Consider the following 14,856-nt stretch of genomic DNA (forward strand, 5'->3'; position numbering starts at 1 on the left):
CTTAGCTCCCACAGCATTCAGGTAATTTTTTAGTTTTCTTGCATTTCGATTATCATATTTCTGCTGATATACTGAAACTGACATCTCAGCTAAACATTTTCCCACATTGCACTGATACACTGCACGTATAGACCACATTTGACACATTGCATTTGTATACTGTATCTAACTTCTACATGTACTCACCCTGCACACCATACTTGCATCTAATACTCATACTATGGCTAATATATTCAAACTACTTTTTCAGGTCACACCTCTATAGACAGGACCATCAGAGCTTTCTCCAGCAGCAGGGAGAGAGATTCTGGCACGCGGCCGAGGGAGATGTTGGGAGCTTGTCATGCACGATGACGATAATGAGTCTAGCAAGGATGAGGAGCCAGCGAGTCCCCAGTCAGAGTCATCTGAGGGTAGAGGCGACGGCATCGGCTCGGGTTCTGAAGGTGGTAATGATGCTGAGGAGGGCTCCGAGGATGGAAGTGGAGGCAGCTCTGGTTTAGGCTCCAGCTCAGATTCGGACAGTGGCGCCGATGGCGAAAGCTCTAAGTCTGCTCAGTCAAGGAAGATGACGAAGAGGGCCTCTCGACCCTGAGATGGGTGGCACCAATTTAGACGCTTTTTGCTTTGTTTCTCTTTTTTCTAGTAGTGCTAGCACATTGTACAGCCTTAGGCCGATTTATTTTCTTTAAAACTTGTACTATTTGTAAAAAAGAAACCATGATTGGAATGGAAACAGCTTTTTGATGAAAATGTGTTGCATCTCATATTCTGGGCATCGCATTGCACCATTTTACACAAAAACGGGATTTGATGGAAATTGAATATTGTACATTGTCTTGACAATTGCTTAGTTAGGTAGTGAACCAACCAAAACATAACAAACAAAATAAGACAATTCAACGGACAATGCAACAACTCAATAAACAAAACAATAACTCAATAAACAAAACAAATGCAACCCGATAAGAAAATTGCAACAACTCGATAAATTATGATAACTCGATAAACAAATTGAAACAAACTTCAGAACGACTCAACAAAACCGCAGCAGAATGCATCCAAAGTAGAACAAAACACAGGCTCCCAACATTCTCAATACACAGGGAGACCAAAGCAATTCTGATGGAGACAAACAGTGGTTGTCGGCTACTTAGTGGTGATTGTCGGCCACTAAAGGTGGCCAGTCGGCTACCTTAACTGGTCGGTCGGCTAGTGATGCAGAGAGTCTCCAGATTGCTACCACCTGTCTTCCACTCCCTACCTTAACTTCTACAAAAGTTAGGACTTCGTAGTTTCTTCATTCCAGCTATGTTTTTGCCACAAATAGAGCCATTCTTCACCAAAAAAACTCTCCAATTAGATTGCAAATTTAGATGGCTCAAAAAAGCTAAATTACCGGGGTTTCGGGATAAATGTACTATTCCTGCTAAGTCATACTCCGCTGTGTTTTCCATTCCTCCATGCCGTGGCTAGATGTTGGAACCAGGTTATGCATGTGCTTAGCTTCGGGGGACAAGACATATGTCCCACAATCGAAGAATTCCAAGCATTGATGGAATCCCGGCGTGATGAGGAGATCTTGCCCCAGTCTCGTTTTAGCCACATCCAAGCTTTAGAACGGATGTGTGGGCTCACTTTACACGATGCCTAATCTTTAGTTCACAACGGAGAACTTGACATTCCCAATCTCATTCACTGATTTTTTTAGGCCAGCAACCGTGGCGACCGTCTTTGGCAAAGTTTTCGGTAGCTTGCCCTCTGCTTGTGTATGTTGGCTCATTTTCTTCTTGCCCCTGGCTTCGGAGGGTCTAACATTCGCTTGATAGAAGTTGCCCAAGGCTTAAAGGAGGGCAAGAGCTACATTGGCTTGACACTAGCCGAGACTTTAATCGGTTTGGATGCTTTCCATTGCCGGGAGACGACCAGGTTCGCAGGAAGTCCACTATTCTTGAAGATAATGTTTCCTACCCTTTTCACATGTGTTTTTCACATCACTCGACCCTCAGGCTCTGGTTTTCTCTTAAAAACCTTTTCTCACTTTTCTCTCCACGTACACCTCTCTATTCTTGAATCTCTCTTATTTTTTTCATCCCTCCCTAGGTATGGCTCATGGACAAGTTGAAAGTAGTGGACTCTTGCCCTGCATATTCAGCACGCAGCTATTTCTTTTGCCAACGGCTAGTCGATTTCCCAGATGAGGGGTGGTGGTGCGACTAGATGTGCAACAAGTCTGCTGTTGACATTACTTGGTGTTACCCTTGGTTTGTTCTGCCTGAGATGAGCTATAGCATGTCTCACCAACCTGGCATTCAGTTGATTGGCTTGACGCACTATGTCTTCTACTTTTCATTTCAGTTCCAACGTCAGTTCGGACATGACCAGACTTGCCCAAAAGAGGGGATAGAGTACCCAGCTTCATTTTCAATCCGAGACTCACAGCTAGCTCGGTATTCCACTACATGGAGGGCAAGAGAACTTCTGGCCCTCGCTCCCAATTTCAGTTGCGCCCTTTCTGGTGAATGCATAGCTTGGCTTGAAGAAGAGGCACAAATCGGGTCTACTTTGACATCTGAAGCTTCCACAAGCTCTGGGAGGGGCCGCAGGAACACTTGACTCAACTATGCCCCAAGTTTATTGCTTTAATCTGTACTTTCAAGTTTTCCTTTTGAATGTAATAAAAAGCAAATTCGATTTGTATTAAGAGGCGGAGAACTCTGTACTGAAATCAATGAAATTGAAGGTCGTGGGTACTGAAAGTTTTCCTTTTCTTGCAAAAATGGTCTAAGTTGTAAAAAGATTAATTTGAACAAAATCAACTTTTATTAAAACTTTTCAAAACATTTTCGATAAGGATTACAACTAGACACACCCGGAATCTATCCTTGAGATGTACAACCCCAAATCCAATAATTGGAAAGTTACCCCTTATCTGAATAGCACTGCACTGTACTGTAACCAGCTCTGATAGCAAAGATCACAACCGAACTCTTGGATGCAGAAAAGACAAAGATAACCAAAACAATCACATGGACACAGTTGATTTGGAAGTGTTTATGGCTGGACTTCAGATTAAAGTTGCCTACGTATCCCAAAGATGGGAATCAAGCCTTACGTAGTTTAGTTTGGGTTCACTTGGGCGTTAACACTCTCCTTTTGCGCTCTAACTTTTGCCAAAGACGCCCTTTTTAGGTTTTCAACCTTGCGGCTAAATTTTTCTTGTTTCAAATTTTTTGTGCTCTAACTTTTGCCTAGGTCGCCCTTTCGAATTTTCAGCCTAGCGAGCCTCTCAAGGGTAGTATTTCTTCAATTTGTCCATGTTGATTGGTTGGAAGAATTCGAGGCCATCTAAGTCCATAAGAACAATAGCTCCACCCGACCAAATAGATTTGATGATGTAAGGACCAGTCCAATTGGGTCCGAACTTGCCCCTAGGGTCATGGATGGGAGCTCAGTTGTCTTTGAGCACCAAATCCCATTCTTTCAGATTCTTGGACTTAACTTTCTTGTTGAAAGCCCTGGCAATCCTTCATTGATAGCCTTGGACGTAGTACAGTGCTTTCAGCCTCCTCTCGTCGAACAGCATAATTTCCTCGAACATGCTCTACTGCCAATCTGCTTCCGCTATCTAGCACTCAGCCATAACCCACAGCGGCGGAACCTTAACTTCGATCAACAGAACAGCCTTCATCCCATAAACCAGAGAATACGGAGTTGCCCCAGTAGAAGTTTGAATTGATGTTCTATAGCCACAAATAGCAAATGGCAGCTTATCTGGCCAGTCCTTGTAGATTTCCACCATCTTTTGTAGAATGTGCTTGATATTCTTGTTGGCGACCTCAACAGCTCCGTTGGTTTGCGGCCAATATGTGGATGACTTATGAAAAGCCACATTGTATTTCTCCTACAAGTCAATCACTTCTTTCTTGAAGCGGGAACCATTGTCCGAAATGATCTCATTCGGGACCCCATAACGACAGATGATATTAATCCTGATGAACTTGGTCATATGCGACGCTTTCAGCATTGCATAGGATTGGGCCTCGACCCACTTTGTAAAGTAGTCTATCGCCACCAGGATGTACTCATGCCCATTTGACCCCTTCGAAGTACTTGCCCCAATAACATCAATTCCCCATACTAAAAACGGCCATGGTGAAGTCATATCGTACAGCTTCGACGGTGGGATATTTATGCGATTTGCATAGATCTGGCATTTGTGGCATCGCCGAACAAAACCAATACAATCCTTCTCCATAGTTGACCAGTAGTAACCCTTTTTGAGAATCTTCCGAGCTACCATCACTCCGCTCATGTGCACTCCGCACTCTCCTCCGTAGATGGCCTCCATTAAGCACTTTGACTCTTTAGCATCAACACACAGTTTATGCATTCGCAGATGACCTTGTTTATACAATTTACCCCCACAGATGAGCAACTGAGCAGCCATTCGCCGTATTACCCTTTTATCTTTGGCATTTGCCCTTAGTGGATAAGCCTCATTTTTCAAGAAGTTCCATATGTCATGATACCAGGGGTTCTGATCTTGTACTTCGTCTATTGCGGCGATTAACTCATAAGTCGGCACATACCTCTGTTCAATAATGATTGGACGCATCCGGGTTCCCAAAGGGATGTCTATCATGGAAGATAGAGTTGATAAAGCATCAGCGAACCTGTTGCTCTCTTTTAACAGATGCGTGAAGGCTAACTTCTCAAACCTAGGAATCAGAACATCCAAGGTTTGGTGATAGATTTTCATCATTTCTTCTTTAACTTTCCAGTCACCTTCTGCTTGAGACATAACCAGGTTCGAGTCCCTAATGACGTCCAACCGTTTTGCCCCTAGTTCCAGGCGGTTTCCAGGCCAGCGATACATGCCTCGGATTCTGCTTCATTGTTTGATACTTTAAACAGGAGTTTGAAAGCTAAAGGTATGTAGAAATTGTCGGGCACTATCAGTAACACCCCTATCCCATACCCGTATTGGTTAGACGCTCCGTCAAAGTACATAGTCCAAATCTCTTCTTTGACCTGCAGAATGGTCTCATCTAGGAACAGATACTCTACTGCTTTGTCTCCCTCCACTGGGTGATTGGCTAGGAACTTCGCTATCGCTCTCCCTTTCACAGACTTGTGAGTCATATACTTCAAATCAAATTCGGAGAGAAGAAGCAACCAACGGGCTAGCCTACCCGTAAGCGCTGGTTTCTCGAAAAGATATTTGATGGGATCTAATCTCGAAACCAGAATTATGGAGTGAGCTAACAGGTAGTGCCCCAACTTTCTGGTAGCCCATACCAAGGCCAAACAAGTCTTCTCGAGCGAAGTATAACGGGTCTCATATTCCAGCATCTTCTTGCTCAGGTAATAGATGGCCTTCTCCACTCTATCCTCAGATTCCTATGCAAGCATGTAACCCATAGTCGTCTCGGTTACTAACAGATACAAAATCAACGGCTTCCCTGGCTCTAGCGATGACAACACAAGTGGGTTCTGTAGATACTGCTTGATCTGCTCAAAAGCAACCTGGCATTGGTCATCCCATTGGAATTTTTTTCCTTTCTTTAGGAGACCAAATAGTGGTTCACAAGTCAAGATTAATTTTACAATAAATCGTCTTATGAATTGCACTTTACCCAAAAAGCCCCGCACATCCCTTTTCAGTCCTTGGTGGTGACATTTCTAAGATGGCCTTAATCTTGGAAGGATTGACCTCAATGCCCCTTTGTGTAATCAAGAACCACTGCATTTTCCTTACTGTGACACCAAAAGTACATTTCTGAGAATTCAGTCGCAATCGATACTCTCTGATCCGTTGGAAAAATTTCTTCAAAGCGGTGTAGTGGCCCTCCCTTTCCTTGGACTTGACAATCATGTCATCTACATACACCTCAACCTCTTTGTGGATCATATTGTGCAAGATCGTAGTTGTAGCCTATTGATAAGTAGCCCTAGCATTCTTCAGACCGAACGGTATCACCCTATTGCAATAGGTTCCCCACAACGTGGTGAAGGCAGTCTTCTCCCTATCTTCGGGTGCCATCAAGATCTGGTTGTACCCGAAAAACCCATCCATAAAGGAGAGCAGCGCGTGCCCGGGGGTGAAGTCCACCAATTCGTCGATATGCGGTAGAGGAAAGTCATCCTTCGAACTAGCTTTGTTCAGATCTCTGAAATCCACACACACCCGAATTCTACCATATTTCTTCGGCACTGGAACAATGTTGGCCAACCAAGTAGGATATTCAGATACTAGCAGGAACCCTGCATCTATTTGCTTGGTGACCTCTTCCTTGATTTTCAGACCCAATCCGAGCATATTCTTCGAAGTTTCTGCTTGACGGGTGGGGCCTCAGGGTCAAGAGGGATCCGGTGTTGTACTATCTCAGGATTAATTCCAGGCATGTCTTCGTAGGACCATGAGAAAACATCTTTGAAATCTTTTAATAGAGTGACTAAGCGCTCGCGTTCCTCCGAAGACAACATGGAGTCGATCTGGACCAGACGCGGATCCTTCTCAGTGCCCACATTAATTGAAGTGATTTCATCAACCAGGGGTTTTAAAAACCTCTCCTCCTCTCAATCAATCAAATGTTTCAAAATCGGAGGAATTTCTTCCTCATCATTTTTATCAAAGTTTTGAAAGTCCTGATTAATGCAGTAAACAAATGGCACAAAAAAGTACTCAGAAACAGCAGTGGTACCATTCTCGTTCACAACTTCCAGCTCGTCCAATTCCTCGGTTACAACCGACTCGAAAGAAAAGGAAAAAGACGACCTGGACAAAACAACGGCATCTGGGTTATCAACCCCAAGAATACCGGACTCTGACTCAAAAGAACTAGAATCTTATTCCGACTCCACAGACTCCGTGGAATCAGATTCCAATTCACTACCTGACTCAGAACTGCTACACAAAAAGCCCTCCTTGAACTGCCAAACGAGGGAGGGTGCGATATATGCATCCAGAATGCCAGAAGAAGGGCCCACAGCCGATTGATCTCTAATCATGGAAACAGAGAAGTCATCCTCCAAGCTCTCTGGTGTGATTTGAGGATCCTAGAGGAGACAAGCCAACACTGCTCCCATCTCAAGTTCTGTGCCATTGGACTCATCCTCTATGCACTATTCAACCTCAGTTGGTAGGTCAGTCTGCTCTTCTACAACTTTATCCCCTTGCAACTGTAGGTCGAAAAAGATCTTGAAGCCGGGCAAACGCTGCTTTTCTGAATTCAGCCATGGCTCAGGAAAGCCACAAAATGGGAAATCTTCCCCCTCTCGGACAAAGCAGCCGTTCAGGGTTCCTTGAATAGGTCTATGCACCAACTCATAGTGCTTCCCAGTTTGTTTTGCCTTGGCCCTTCCTGCCATTTCCTTTTCCTTTCTCACTCAATTCTCTTTGGTAGGAATGTAACCTAGACCAAAGGTATAAGGGTTGTGTGGCACTTCGGCCAACGTAGTGACGCCCTTCCAGCCGCTCCTTCCTAATCCCATTTCGGGTACATGTTGCACACTAATATACAATCCCCCATCAATAGCCAGAATATCTTGCACTACCCGGGCCTCGACTAAGGTGAACCCAGACAAAAAGACATCCTCCTCGCCGTGTACGATTTCCAAGACTGGTGTAGTAACCTCCGGCGACAGTTGTATGGAAGAGTTCCCAAAACAATAGCTACCACCTTCCCATGAGGGTACTTCGGTATCTGATGCATAGTGGAAGAGACAACTCTTACTTGGTGCAGCCATGGCCGTCCAAGGAGTAAATTAAAGGTGGCTGGAACATCCGGAACGTGAAATTCAATGTCCTGTTGTGCCGGGCCAACCTGAGTTCTGATCCGGACTGTCCCCATCACTTCCCGACTTGCATTGTCATAAGCCCGAATCACCTGGGCCGTTGGTGCGAAGTCTGCGGGTTTCAAACCGATAGCATAGGCCGTGCACGACAGACACACATTAATTGCAGACCCAATATCAACCAAGACAATTGGTATCCACTTCTCTTTACATTCCATAGAGATATAGAGTGGCTTGTTGTGTTCAGATCCATCAGGCGACAATTCTTTATTTGTGAAAGTCAAAGTCGATGAAGCACCACTCGGGAAAACCAGTCCAAATAACTGCTCAGGGGTTGTGTCAATAAAGAGCTTAGCCTTATCCATTGCTGATAGGACTGCTTGTCTATGTACCCGTGAAGCCATGAGCAAACCCCAGATGGAGATGTCTGCCTGAATCTTTTTCAGTTGCTTCACTACAGCTTCCTCTTTCAACAGTTTATCTTTCTATTTCTATGTTTCCTTGTCTTTCCCTGATGCCTCTGGTTGGTCCAGGTGTAGGGGCTTAAAGTATCGCCCACTCCAAGTCATGTGATCAACTTCCTCAGCATACCACGTATCATCCAACAGATTCCATCCCCAGTCCTCACCAGTATGGGCAAGGCGCAAATCGTCATCTTCCCACCACATTCCTCCGACAACCGGCAGGCAGCTGTTCGATTCCACTGTAATTGTTTCCGTGTTCACAACACATTCTGTCTCTGCGGGGCCTTTGGCTTTTCTAACCTTCTGGTCAGCCTCAGTTCTTTCCTGCTCGAACCGCTTCAGCACGGCCTCCTATTCTATATCAGTTGTACACAAGCTATCCAATTCTTGAGCAAAATTCTTAGTACCGGTGCTCTCCGGCAACTTCCCTTTGTTGTCGACCGTTCTGGCCGTTGCATACGTTCTTGTTTCCAACTGTCCCTGCTTTGGTTAAGACCCTCCATCAATATATGGCTCATCACTAAGCCACCTTGTATTATCCGTTGATCCATTCACATCAAACCAGCCGATCTATATATTCCCTAAATCCTGTTCATCAAAGAATTGCAAATTACTGATGTCCTCCTCAAGCTCAGATAAGTCATCCAACCCCTGGCTTGGCCCGTCCTCTCGGACTGCATTAACCTCCATTCTCTTTGGCAATTCCACCCTTGGTCTGGCTTGGCTAGTTGGCACAATGTAACAGTAAGGGTTGTACTCTTCTTTTACCACAACCACCACCACGGGTTCGGGTTGGGATATGGACGCGCTCATCATGTACAAGTCTGTGCTTTCTGGAATGAACAGCGCCGGCTTGGGTAAGTGGGAGGGGGTGATATATATGTTGGGGTCATATGGAACGGCCATTGTTTGGATAAGGTTTACTTGCCTAGGTGGAGGAGGGGGTTGATTATGTGGTGGGAGAGGATTTGTAGTGACGTTAAGTTTCACAGGAGGCGCTATCACTTGTTGTCAATGAGATCTTGAATCTCATGACGGAGTCTAAAGCATAGGTCGGTATCATGACCATGCTGCTGGTAGAAAGCGCAATACTTGGGCGGGTTGTGTGTAGGAGGGAGGGGATTAGGCAACGGGCGTGGCTCCAGGGGCTTTAGATGCCCTTTTCTAATCAGGACCCCCAAGGCTTTAGATAGAGACATATAGAGTGGGGTGAAAATCCTCTGGCCTCGGGGTGGGTACTTTGTAGGTTGTGATGTGGCTCCAAATGTGCTGGTAAAGGGTGTGGCTATTTTTGGTGTGGTGGGGACCATACCAACATCAGAGGTCCTTGCAGCTGCATTGCTACTCGTAGTCGCATTTGAACCGCATGTAAATGCCCTCTTGGGCTACTCTTTTTCATGGTCAATCAGACCTTGTTTCATCGTATCCTCTATCTGTACCCCTATCTCATGAAGATCGGGAAATGTAAGTAGGGGTAACATCTTCTGCTGCAGCTTCGATTGTAGATTACGAACGACCATTCTTATCTGGTCCTTTTCTGCTGGTCTGGTGGTCATCATGGAGGCCTTGGCTCTCCACCGAGTGACGAAGTCTAAAAAGCCCTCCTTCGACTCTTGCCGAGTTGCCTCGAGATCACGAGTTGTGACCTCGATTTGAGTGTTATACGAATATTGGGCAATGAAGGCCACGACCATCTCTTCCCAACTCCTCTTCATAGAATCTTCCAGTTTAGCATACCAGATGGCCGCAATACCTGACAGGGTCTGACCAAAGAGGGATAGCTTCTGCAGTCTAGTCAGGCCCATCGACTGCAAAATATTTGAAAATAGCCGCAAGTGGACCATGAAATCACCCAAACCGTCAAAGCGATCTATGTGAGGCATTTTAAATCTATCCGGCAATGTCACTGCCGAATCTGTATAGCCGTCCTCTATGTCTGGAATCGAGTTGACTTCCTAAGCTCGTTTGAAAAGCTTCTCAAGCTTGCTCACTTTCAAGGCGGTAGGATCGACCTCAAGCTCAAACGGTGCGCCTGTTGGGTAGGCCGGTGCTTTGGAAGTCTGAGGTGGGACTGGCCTTACTGGAATGTTCGCATTCTCCTGGACATTAGCTGTATCCCCTAGTATTGGAACCCTAGCTGGGGGTGGATGCAAAGCGGAAGCTGCTACTTGTTGTGGTTGTTGTTGCTATTGCTGTTGAAGCCTAGCAATCAGTTCAGGCTGCTGGGCTACAACCTCTGTTTGGCAAGCAGTAACTTCTATTTGGCGAGCAGCGTCCCACTGCATGGCCTCGATAGTTTGTTAAAGTTAATGCGTCATATCCTTCATACTGTCTAAGGGGTGCTGATCTACCAGAACTGGTGTATATTCCCTTTCTGAGGTGGAAGCAGAAAATTGGGCCCAACTGCGCACTGGTGACGTAGATAATGACCACTGAATTGGCGACTGTTGAACTGGTGATCTATGCCTGACTGTCCTCCGTCTCGTAACCAGGGGTAGCGAAGCAAACACTGGTTGTCCTCCAATAAGATCCTCAGATTGGTAAATCCTCCTAACTCTGGTCCAGAGTGCTTGGGCAGAAACTGCCTCATCAGAAGCAATTGTGAAATACTACCATGCAAAAAGAAAAATAAAACAAAAAGGAAACAACAATCAGCAAACGCACAGCATCTTGGCTTAGATAAGGACAACACACAGTTGAAATCGTAAGCTGGACAATATGTACTCAAATACTGATTTCTGCTCCCAAATTTTCTACCTCAAAACTGATACCCAGACTTGCAACTGATACATACATTCCTGTAGAGACACACCCTAACAGCACATATCAAGCAAGTGAGAGCCAAAACACCCCTACGGTGGGGTAGGGTTTCCCTATCCTAGTTTCGTCAAGAACTAGGGGTTCACTACACACGTATGCGGTTTCATACAATCTTGCATTCGGGTGAGCAACCTGTCCCAGTTTGGAACAGTCTCTAAGGCTTCCGATATGCAACTAGGCCAATTAGTCAAAAAAGTGCCTCAGCAAGACCACCTAATATACCTTTCGCTCCTAACACCAAGAAGTGAAAGGAGGATCAAGCGGTACAGCAGTAGTCTAGATCCAAAGGTTGTGTTCCCATCGTGGCAGAGCCTGCAACCAGTCAACCATATGGCAAGCTTTTCCAAGTGAGCCTCCAACAAACTGTTCAGGAATAGCAGATGGCAAACACTGTGACTTAGGCGCACCTATACAAATACAATGCAAAAAAACACACAAATGTAGATAAAACAACATATCATGAGTTCGAGTCAGGTTCTCTAAATCCCCAGCAGAGTCGCCAGAAACTATAGACTCGACTTTCTTCGCACCCCCTTTCGGAGAGCTCGAATTAGTCCTACAGTTCGAACTCCTGTCACAGTTCTAAATCTAATTTCACAAAGTGCAATGTGAGACTAATAAACACCAAAGAGTCTAATCCAACAAATCATTTTGGAAAATCGATTTTAAATCAAATAGTGTCAAAATTGGACTGCTTTGCCAGATTACAGAGTCGCCACCTAAATATTTTGTTTATGGAAAATTTCAGAAACCTTAACTCATGTCAAAGGCCACGTGTCCGTCATCACTAAAGTTGCCTCGGCTCGGGAACTTGGGTACGAGAGGGGAAGGTCCTGAAATGAGCACCCCCGCTCGCCCGATCAAAGATCGGCCTCTACTATCATGATATGTTGTTTTATAAACCTCATGTGTTCTTATCCGGTTATTAGCTAACTTTACTGTGTGACGCACACATACAAGTATAGACTAAATCGCAAGAATTGGAACATTTCGACTCATATTTGATTTCGAAAATGGTTTGGAGGTGCCACCCTCAAGTGGGCTAAAACGCGAATTTGCCACCCTCAGGTGGGTTTAAAACATGGTTTGCCACTTCACAAAGTGGGCTTAAAACATTCATTCGTTGAACTGTTCCAATTCAAACAACAAGCCTTCATCCACAGGCATTCATGCAGCTAATCACTTAAGCAAATAGCCTCATGGCAAGCATGCTATCATGGCAACACTCACACTCATGCAAGCATGCTAAAGGGTAAAACTTACAGTGTACTCCAAACCAAAACAAAAGCTAGTTAGAAATATGCATGATCCTAACCATACAAAATACCTAATGCAACACATGCAATAATGCAATAAGATAGGCTCGGCTACCTAATCATGGCATATGATACAATTTGATAACATGCTTTGAAACATATATTCAAGTAAGTATTGAATTGACAATGCAATTTGAATGGTGCGCCAAGTTTCGGTGCATGCAAGACAAATGAATGATGCAAACATGAAAGCATAAGGTATGTTAATCAAAACGTGTCCCTAATCTAACCATCAAAAGCGGATAAATAAAAGGGAGAAAGACGTGGGGTTGGAAGACATGCACACACGCACACACTTATTATAACAATACACCCTCGCGAATGAGGGTCTGAATGAATAAGCTAAGCTATACTAAGCTAAGCTAATTATTACAAAACGAACTAATTAACTATTCTAGCTAATTAATTATTACAACACAATTAATTAACTAGCTATGCTAAGCTAATTAATATATTGCAAACCAAAACTAAAGAATTAGTTACACTAACTAATTAACTACAACATCATTGAATAATTAGCTACGCTAACTAATTAAAGCAATTAAGTGGCCTCGAGGGCGAGGGATGCATGCATGCTCGGTTGGCTTCCTCTAGAAAATCAATTGCCTTGCCATCAGTTGCCTCTATTTGCACTCGCTTTGATCTTTGAAAATTGCACCAACTTCCAGACTGCTTCTGCTCCAACACACGAACACTTTTGCACAAAAAATGACTGGTGGCCAGTCGGCCACAAGAAGTGGTTGTCAGCCACCTTAACTGGCCAGTCGGCTACTTCAGGTGGCCGGTCGGCCACCCCTTTTTCCAGACTTTTGTTTTTGCTGCAACAGAGAGTAACAGAGGCAAAGCAATGCATTTTTCAAGGAATATGTGTACTGCCACCCTCCTTATCATTTCTCAAGCTCAAAGGAGTATGGCACTTGGCTCTCAAGCCACCAATCAAGCACTTTCAATGCATGATGGCCAAAAAACCAAGCTTGTACAAGCTTAATGAATGCACAAATAAGACTCTAAGGACCACCACCCTATCATGCATGATCAAAGGTGACAGTGACCAAGAAAAGTGGCACGTTTCATCACTTTGAGTATGAAACGTCCCATTTTTCTTGTGTTTGGATTAACGTCCAATCCAAACACATGCAATGCAACACAAAGATGCTTATCTTGCTCAAGTTTTACTTGATTCGTTTTGTTTACACATTTTACATTACCGATTAGTCTTTTAACCGGTTAAGTCCAAAGTGAAAGTCCTCTAATTGGAAAGAGGGCCTAAGCCACAAGTGTCGTGAGCATGAAAGAGGTCTCATGCTGTTGGTTAGTAGAAACCCTCAAGAGAGGATTAAAACCATTAGGTATGAGAGCCTCAATTCCACACTCAAGCCAACAAGGGGCTCAAGTCCACTTTCAAAACAAAGTAAAAAGAGAAGAATAGAGGCAGGTTCCAGACATTTCAGTGCCGACATGGCATGCAAAATGATACTACAACATGTAAGCAACTCATGCACAACAAGTTCAAAAGCCACAACACTAAACTAGTGAAGAGCACTACACTAGAGGTATGCAATACCAAGCTCAACTGACCAAACCAGCTCTAGACAGAGTTAAAACATGCCAAAACAGTGGCTAAAGCATGCTGAGATTGAAGCATAAAAGGCTAGAAAAACATACTCAGATGTTAGCCCGCAAGCAAGACTCAAGACACAACTCTCAAAAGCAATGAAAGAGTAGAATAAGTGAGAGTGTGACAGAGCTATATACACTGAAATCATATGTAAAATGATGCTACAATATGCAATCATCTCAAGCAAAACATGTTAGAGGCCTTGAAACACTAAGTTAGTGAAGGCATTTGCACTACAACCGTGCAAGGCAAGGATCATATGACCAAGACAGCTCAAAACAGAGTTAAATCATGCCAAATCAGAGCCTAAAACATGCTGAGATCAAGTCACAAAAAGGTAGCAAAACATGCTCACGTGTTAAGCTATCTACACTTGCAAACAAGACACGAGGAGAGGAGGCCACCCCCTCCTATTTTGGACCTCAACACCAAGTTTTTACCACTGAAATTTCCTTGGAATTCAGTGGTTAAAAGAGTTTAAAAAGTTGTTTCAAAAAGCTTTGAAAGATGGCACAAAAGGCTTCACAAGCCAAAGAGCAAAAAGATGAGACAACCCCCTAACTCAACAAGACTTAAACCACCACTTTGTAACCTTAAAAACAGAGTTTTGTATGGTTGAAAAACCAGGTCAAAACAGTGTAAAAAGATAGCCAAGCAATTGATTAAAACAAAGCTTAAATGAGGTAAGCCTTATACCTTTAAAGCACAGCACTAAACAGTCACAATTCTAAGCCAAAATCAGCCTTAAAAACTCAAACTAAGCCTCATAGAACCTCAACTCCAAGATGAAGATGTTTGGTCAAGGGTCTTAGTGCAAATGTGTAGAGAATTCTCACTT

The sequence above is a fragment of the Camellia sinensis genome, chromosome 1 (assembly GCF_055761805.1).
Source record: "Camellia sinensis isolate YWXY chromosome 1, ASM5576180v1, whole genome shotgun sequence".
NCBI classification, from domain to species: domain Eukaryota; kingdom Viridiplantae; phylum Streptophyta; class Magnoliopsida; order Ericales; family Theaceae; genus Camellia; species Camellia sinensis.